General features: G+C 43.3%; 1 pseudogene; it reads right to left on the bottom strand.

Annotated features, from left to right (window-relative positions):
- Nucleotides 1-732: 732 nt before the first annotated feature.
- LOC102253107 lies at nucleotides 733-3,670 on the bottom strand (annotated as a pseudogene).
- Between the last annotated feature and the right edge of the window lie 4,692 nt (nucleotides 3,671-8,362).

Here is an 8,362-nt window from a genome sequence, read left to right as displayed (position 1 = left end):
TTTAAAAGTGTGTCATTTAATTTCCAGATATTTAAGAATTTTCTGACATATTTTTGTTATTGCTTTCTAATTTAATTCTGTTGAGGTCAGAAAACATGCTTTCTATGATTTCAGACCTTTAAAATTTATTGAGACTCATTTTATGGCCCAGCATATGGTCTATCGTGGAGAATGTTCCATGTGTGCTTGAGAAGAACGTGTATTCGGCAGATGTTGGGTGTAGTGTTCTATTCATGATAGTTAGGTCAAGTTGATTGATAGGGCTGTTCAAGTCCTGTACATCCTTAATAATTTTCTGTTTACTTGTTTTTTCAGTTACTGAGAGAGAACTGTTAAACTCTCCAACTATAATTGTAATTTTTTTTATTTCTTGTTTCAGTTCTGTCAGTTTTGGCTTTAAGTATTTTGGGGCTTGTTAAGAGGTACTTACACATTTAAGATTGTTATATTGTCTTGAGGAAGTGACCTTTTTATCACTATAAATGTCTTTTTTAAAGGGCATAATAGGTTCAGATTATTTTACAAAAAGAGCTCAAGATGCTTAGAAAAATCAACTGGGCTTGCTGGTGTCAAAACAATTCTTCCCAGTACTGCACAAGGACACTAAGATGTCTCATCTACACAAAGTCAGCATGAAAGGGTGCAGACAGGTTTTGTGTCAGACAGAAGAGAGAGAAATCCACATATTAAGTAACATGTCCACAATGACAATAATGCATTCTTAGGGGGGATAAACATGCATTTGTAGAATGGAAAACAAAGCTTTCCATAGAGAAACCACTTTCATGAGATGATTAGGTGGACTTGAGTTCTGTTTCTGCATCTGTCACTTGGTGAATGAAGATACCATCTTCCGGGTGTTCCATGTCATCCATTTCATACATATATGATGATGCTATCACAAGTGTAGCCCCATCATTATTGAAGGCAAGTGATGCAATACTGGTGGGATACCGATGGAACTGGCACAGTCACTTTTTGAAAAAGTGGATCCCAAATATTTACAAATCCTTCAGAACCACCTATGGCAAATGCATTGTGGATGTTGTGAAAAGAAATAGCATTGACTGGGTAAATCTGCTCAATATTATTTTCTTTTAGTCTGTGACACTTGAAGGCATATGTTTTCTTCTGTACCCCAGGGCTTGGGTCTAAGTCCTCAACTGCCACTTGGCCTTCAGTAGAGCTCAATACATAACCCTGCTTGTTTGGAAATGCTCACATGTAGCGAGTCTGGTACTTCAGGCTGGACTCGCGGTGCTGCTATGTGTAGCCTATGTTCTGTAGGTCCCACACCAATACTCTGTGGCCTTCAGTGTCCACAATTAGCCTGTCTCCAGACACTGAGAGGGTATACACCTTTTCAGGCTGACAGAAGGTCCCAGAAAGAAAGTCTGTGATCTCATAATTTTGTTTTATTGTCTAAAGTGTTTTTGGTTTTTATTTTTTAGTTAGGCATATATAAAATTCAATTAAATAAATTATACACACAGCGTCCATTATTTACTTAATTCTTATTCATCTTTATAGTTCAAGTATCATGACCTTAGCGAAGAATTCTGATTCACTCACATATAGTTCAATTCAGATTCCTTTGTTATCTTCTACTACAGAAATCCTCTTCCTTTACTTACATTAAGGGATTTTCCTTGAATTTTTAATTTTACACATTTGTATAATTTTATCATTGCTTTTTGTGTTCCCTAGGTCTTAACTTCATGAAAACAGGACATTTAGTGTAAATTTCATAAGTATCCTTAGAGTTAATAAGTGACCTTTTGGGAAACATTGCTCTAATTCTATGTTGCTTTCACTTAAACCTTAGCATTTTACTTTATCTTTTGCATATATATTTAACTAGAAATTCAGGCACTGGGGGTAGGGGGGTGTCCCTCAGCCCAGCCTGAACCCTTTCCAATCTGGGACCCCTCAGGTACATCTACACAATGGCCCCGTGGGATCTGGCCTAAACCGGCAGTCAGACATCCCTCTAAAAATCCGGGACTGCTGGCTCCCAACCACTCACCTGCCTGCCTGCCTGATTGCCCCTAACCACTTCTGCCTGCCTGCCTGATCACCCCGTAGCCACTCCCTTGCTAGCCTGATCGACACCTAACTGCCCTCCCCTGCCGGCCTGATCTCACCCCCAACGGCCCTCCCCTGTCTGCCTGATCACCCCTAACGGCCTCTGCCTCAGTCCCCACCACCATGGCTTTGTCCGGAAGGAAGTCAGACATGCGGAAGATGGCCGGTCGACCTGGTCTAATTAGCATATTACCCTTTTGTTAGTATAGATAGATTATATAGGATGGGATTGCTTAAATGGGGGGGAGCCTTTTTCAGCAAGAGGAGATGCTCTTGGCAGACAAAAACACATAATCCCTATATCTGTACTGATAGCCAGCCATATGCACTATACTGTCAAAGCAGTCATTAAAAATGTGAACCGCTTTCTTACACCTTACACCAAACAGCTGTTGCCTTTAAAACCCCTCCTCAGCCCCACCTTAGGTTCTGCCTTCCCAGTTCACCCAGATTAGGTTCTGATTGGTCGGTTTTGATGCCAGTCAGCGTCAAAAGCTCCACCTCCTAGGCAGCCATTGGCTCCTGGCACTTCACCCAGATTAGGTTCTGATTGGTCAGTTTCTATGCCAGTCAGAGTCTTTGAGCCTATCTCTGGGCCTGATCAAAGAGACGGGGCTGATTAGCAGCCCCCCAGAGGCCTGGAGAGAAAGAGAGGCAAGGCTGATGGGGAAGCCCAGAGAAAAAGAGAGAGGAAACAGTTGATCAACAGCTGCCACAGAGGCTGCGGATCAGACCCTGCCTCTCTCTCTGCCAGCCTCTCTCCAGGCCTGATCTGCAGCCCCCTCAGCAGTCAGTGCTGGGTCACCATGGCAACCCAGCATTGGCTTCCGGTGTTTCATCGAGCCTTCGGTCGTTATGGACCCTGACTCTTTATATATATAGATGGTATTCAATTGTGTAGATGTACTATAATTTTTTAATCCACTCATCTACTGATGGGCACTTAGGTTGTTTCCAAATCTTAGCTATTGTAAATTATGCTGCTGTGAACATAGGGGTGCATATATCCTTTCTGATTGGTGTTTCTGGTTTCTTGGGATATATTCCTAGAAGTGGGATTACTGGGTCAAATGGGAGGTCCATTTTTAACTTTTTGAGGAAACTCCATACTGTCTTCCACAGTGGCTGCACCAGTCTGCATTCCCACCAGCAGTTCATGCGGGGTTCCTTTTTCTCCACATCCTCGCCAGCATTTGTCGTTTGTTGATTTGCGATCCCACAATTTAACTGTCTTATCCCAACTCCTAGTAACCATCACATTTACTTCTGGACAGGATTCAACACATTTGATAGGGGTATCATGGGTTCCAACAAGATTTTCTTGGTCAGTGTTCAAATCATGCATTTTCAATTGATAATTTAATCCTCCACTCCAGGCACGTGTTGGAATCTAGAAGGCACAGTCCAGCATGGTGCCTGTGTGCTGGTACTTGAACCAAATGGAGTTGACTGGTACATCATAGAGGCATACCGACGCGTCTCAGGAGGAAACCAGCAGGAACTGGAAGGTGTTGGGGTTGAACTTCACTGAGCAGATGCCATCCTTAGGTGGCTCATTCAGCTTGAACTCATTATAACCGGTCATCTTGAGTTCCCCCCAGAATCCTAAATGTCTTTACACTTGGTAATAGTTCGTGTCTTAAACCTTACTTTGAAATTAATATAGCCATATCCCTCATTTTAGTTTTAACATATCTGTGCCTTTATATTTAAAAACAATCTTACAGACAGCAAAAATGTTGAGGCCAATATTGTTTTGTTAACAGTGGAATGGTATTTAATTTTATTGCTTACTAGTGGAGTAAATTTATATTTAATGTAGTTATTGATACGGTTGGGTTCAGGTCATCATTTCTCTAATTGTTTTTTATTCTTTCCAGCTATACTTCACCAACTTTTCCCTTTCTTACATTGAGTATTTGATTTAATTTTTTTACTTTGAAATAATTTGAGATATACAGAAGAGTTGCAAAGATAGTAAGAGTGTTCCCAGACATTTTTATCCAACTTCCTTTAATGTTAACACCTTACATAAACATGGTAACATATTTATCAAAACTAAGACATTCACATTGGTATAATACAATTAACTACACTAATGACTTCATTTGGATTTTCCCATTAATGACTTTTTCTGTTCCAGGATCCCATCCAGGATATCACATTTCAATTTGTCATCATATCTCTCAGATTCCTCCTGGCTATGAGAGTTTCTCAGACATTTCTGTGTGTGTGTGTGTGTGTGTGTGTGTGTGTGTGTGTGTGTGTGTTTTATGATCTGTACAGTTTTTAGGAGTACTGGTCAGGTATTTTGTAGAATGTCTCTCAATTTGTGTTTGTCTGATGTTTTTTCTTGGTCAATGTGTGGTTATAACATTTTAGGAAGAATACCATTAGGTGTTGTACCCTTGTCATCCCATCACATCAGGAGGGGTACATGACATCAACATGTCTTACTGGTGATGTTAACTTTGATTTCTTGTTCAAGGTGGTATCTGTTAGATTTTTCCACTTTAAAGCTGCTGTTTCTCCCATTTCAAATTCTATTTATTATATGAAAATCCCTAAATTTAGCCCATACTCAAGGGGAGGAAAATTAGGCTCCACCTCCTGGAGGGACAACTATCAAAGAATAATACAAATATTATACTATTCTATTTTATCTCCACCATTGATTGTCTAGATATAACAATTTTTTGCAGTTGCCCTAGGGTTTTAAACAAGCATTTTTAACTTATTACAATCTATCTTCAAACCCTATATATGATTTCATGTGCAATTTAGACCCTTAAAACAGCATACTTTCATTTCCCCCTCCCATCGTTTTGTTGTAATACATTTTGCTTCTACATACATTATAACTCCAAAATACATTGTTATGATTTTTGCATTAGTCATTTATCTTTTTTGAAATAATTTATATAAGAAACTATATGTATGTGTAGCTTGGTATTCACCAATCCAATCAAGAGGATCGCTATGCAGATATCTGAAACTCCTTTTCTGTGCTGTTCCTTTATTTACAAAGCTCTACCCTGCAAATTCCAGACACCTCAGTCCCTCAAACTCCAGTGTTTTTCTCGTCAACTCAGGGAGACCATTGTGATCTTCTGGGATTTCCCTTCCCACGCCATGATACAGAAAGTGCCTGCAGGCAGAAAGCAAGAGCCATCATAGACATGGACAGGAGGTAAATACTGAGGCAGAAAAACAAATTATGAGGTTATTTAAGTTGTCTATGAATGAACTGATGGTGATCTTAACTAAAGGACTGGCAGTGGGACTAGAGAGATGTGAAAATATTTGAAAGATATTTAAGAGGTAGAATTGACAAGACTTGCTGATAGGTAGGATATGGGTGGTGGGTGAAGTAAAGGGCAGAGTCCAGGATGACCCCCAGTTTTCTGGCTTCAACAACTAGAAGGATGGTAGTACCATTCACTGAGACTGGGACAGGAGAAGTTTTTTTCTCTTTTTTTGAGGAGTGTTTTGTTTATTAGGGGATGGAGATGGTGAGTTCAGTTGTAGACATGTGGATTTTGAGAGGGCAGTTGACTGCAGATCTGGGGTTTAGAGGAGAGCTGGGGCTGGAGAAATAAACGTGGAGTTTATGGCATATACAATGGTATCTTAGGCCATGGGAAAGCGTGAGATTGTCCAGAGAGAGGATGTCCAATAAGAGGAGAAGACAGCCCAAGACAGAGTGAATGTCCTGATTTACCAGGAGAGAGCTTGATGCTGAGGGAATGGGCCACAGTTTAGGGAAGTCATGATGGAGGAGAAAAAGAGTTGGAGCCTTCTTGAATAATAAGCCCTGAGAGGGACTGCTGGAGGCTCAGGCTGAGGGATGGGAGCAGGGGGTGCTATATGAGATGCTTTGAGGCCCCAGGGCACATTCTGAACTTCCTTGTTCTCTTGTCCTGCCTTCCCTGTCTCACCTCCAGGCACGACCATTAACACTATTACAAAGAAAAGGAAAACTAGGGAAAACAAAGGCAGAATAGAAATGAGATTTCTCTTACTAACCCCAAAGCAGAAGAAAACCTCAACTGGTATTTTGGAGGCTACAGCAGCAGTGTTCGCATGCCAACATTGTCAACTTGGCCCTGTGCCCTGAAGCTGGACATGTGGGCTGGCCACACTCCAACTAGCCCATTCATTTTCAACCCCACCTCTGGCACTGAGAACCATGCCAGGGCCTCCCCAGGCAGGCAACCATGTGGCCAGGCCAAGGGAGCAGAGTAGGCTCCAGGGCAACTGGGATAGACAGGGAGAGGCAGGAAGGGGACAACTCTGTGTAGTGGTGGTATGGATGCCTGGAGCCCAGTCTAAGGTGCCTACCCTCAGTGGCCTCTCTGAGTATTCTTGCCTAAACTCACTCCTGCTTCTCAGAACTACTGAACTAGCAATGGTGTCACCACCCAGATATTACTCAAATTAATCCTCTGTGGTCTATTTTTCTCCAATTGGGATCCTGTTTGTCTCCTCAATGGGCTCGGAGCTCCCCAAGGCCAGGGACCTGCTGCAATTGCTGTTTGCTCAACTTCTTCAAAGTATACCCACCTTGGAAAAATGCCATGGGGCAGGTCAAAGGGGACCCTTTGTCATCAGGTTTACTGTCAACTCAGATATGTGGCATGCTGACTTTTGACAGCCTGTAGAGTTCTTTTTAATTGTGAGCCTCCTGGGGCATGTACAATGGGATCTGGTTCACCACAATTTAATTTGCACTCAACTTCTCAAGGACACAGCTCTTGGGCAAAGTGAGGTATACCTGGATTTTTTTTATTGAATTAAAATGAGTAAGTATTTTCTTTTCCAAGACTTCTACTTGAGGAGGCCTAAGACCCCTGAACTGAGGAGGGAGAGTTGGTGCAGGTTTTCCTCAGCAGGATGGGAACGGTGTGAGGCTGGGACTCCTAAGCCATCAGGAAGGAGCCCATGTCAGCTCCTCCCCTAGACCTGGGAAAACAATGCTCTCTTGCTAGTGGGTTCTGAACCTTCTTGGCTGTGGGCGGCATATATATCTATTAGGCTATTTGTCCTGACCCACAGGATTGTTGCCTTCTCTCAGCGTGGTTCCTCTGAGAAGCAGACATCAATATGGGATTAAATGTGCAAGTGATTTATTGGAGGAAAAACATGTGAAAGATACAGGCAAGAAAGCAGGAGTAGGCAGGAAGAGCCTTCCCACCACAGTGCAGGACTGACACCTGAAAAAGGAGATGGCAAGGGAAGGAGGCTTGGGAGGGAAGAGTCTCAGACAGCAGCACAGTTCTGAGAAAGTACTGGCCAGATTGATGAGAAATCCCTGAGCAAGGTTTGCCTATTGGAGGAATCCCATGTCACAGGAGTGGCTGGGACTGGTGTCCCTGGCAGACTCAGTCATTGGCTGGAAGAAGCCTGGGGTAAACATGGTCTTGATGTGAATACCACTGAAGGTCCAAACGTGTAGCAGCTGTGGATGTCAGTGAACTCAGCTCCCTGCAGCTGGTTCTCTCTAAGAATGCTATGAGCAGTGAATCTTTGTGCCCACACTCTATCCTTGCAGCTTCCTAAGATCCCCACCCTGCCACCCTGCCTGGGACCAGTCCTTACTGGTTGGTTCCCAAGGCAATTGTTACTCCCCTTCCAGCAGAACTCCAGGCTAGACAATCTGTCTGGGCCGCTTCAGGCTCCACAGTACGGTCCAGGCTCCTAGATCCCTGTCTTGCTGGAGTGTCCGCTTGGAGTAGGCAGGTTGTGGGGGTTTCTGGGGAGGGGATGTTGGGTTTGGTTTACCAATTGGTCAGATGGTCAATGCATATGGTAGAGATATTAACAATAGCCCCCAAAGGAAAGATGCTGCTGCTTCTCCCTCCCGTCTGCACCCTCTGCTCTGAGGCGAACATGGAAACCATCTTCTCCTTCCTGTTACCTTCAAAGAAACAGTAGTCTTGTTCCTTGTAGCTTTATGAATGAATAGCTCGCTGTGAGTTCTCAGTCACCCTGTGCTGCTTGTGGTGGGGAAAAGAGTGAAGGGATGGAACAGTGAGTAGTGGGCAGCTGACCAGGGCCAATGGAGCCGTCTCCAACCAAAATCCTGATAGAAAACATTTCCTCTGGAAGGGTGGCCACAATGCTGGCCTGGCTGGTGGCTCCTTCTGGCCAAGTACCAGGTGTGCTTTGTTATTGTGCCTCCAAGACCTAGTCTAAAGCCTGGGACACAATGGGTGCCCAATACCTGTTTTCTGAACAAGTGCCTTTGGGTTTCTTGTCCTGGTGATCCCTTTGTGTG

The sequence above is a fragment of the Myotis brandtii genome, unplaced genomic scaffold (genome assembly GCF_000412655.1).
Source record: "Myotis brandtii unplaced genomic scaffold, ASM41265v1 scaffold39, whole genome shotgun sequence".
NCBI lineage: Eukaryota > Metazoa > Chordata > Mammalia > Chiroptera > Vespertilionidae > Myotis > Myotis brandtii.
This window is presented reverse-complemented; position numbering and strand designations above follow the sequence as displayed.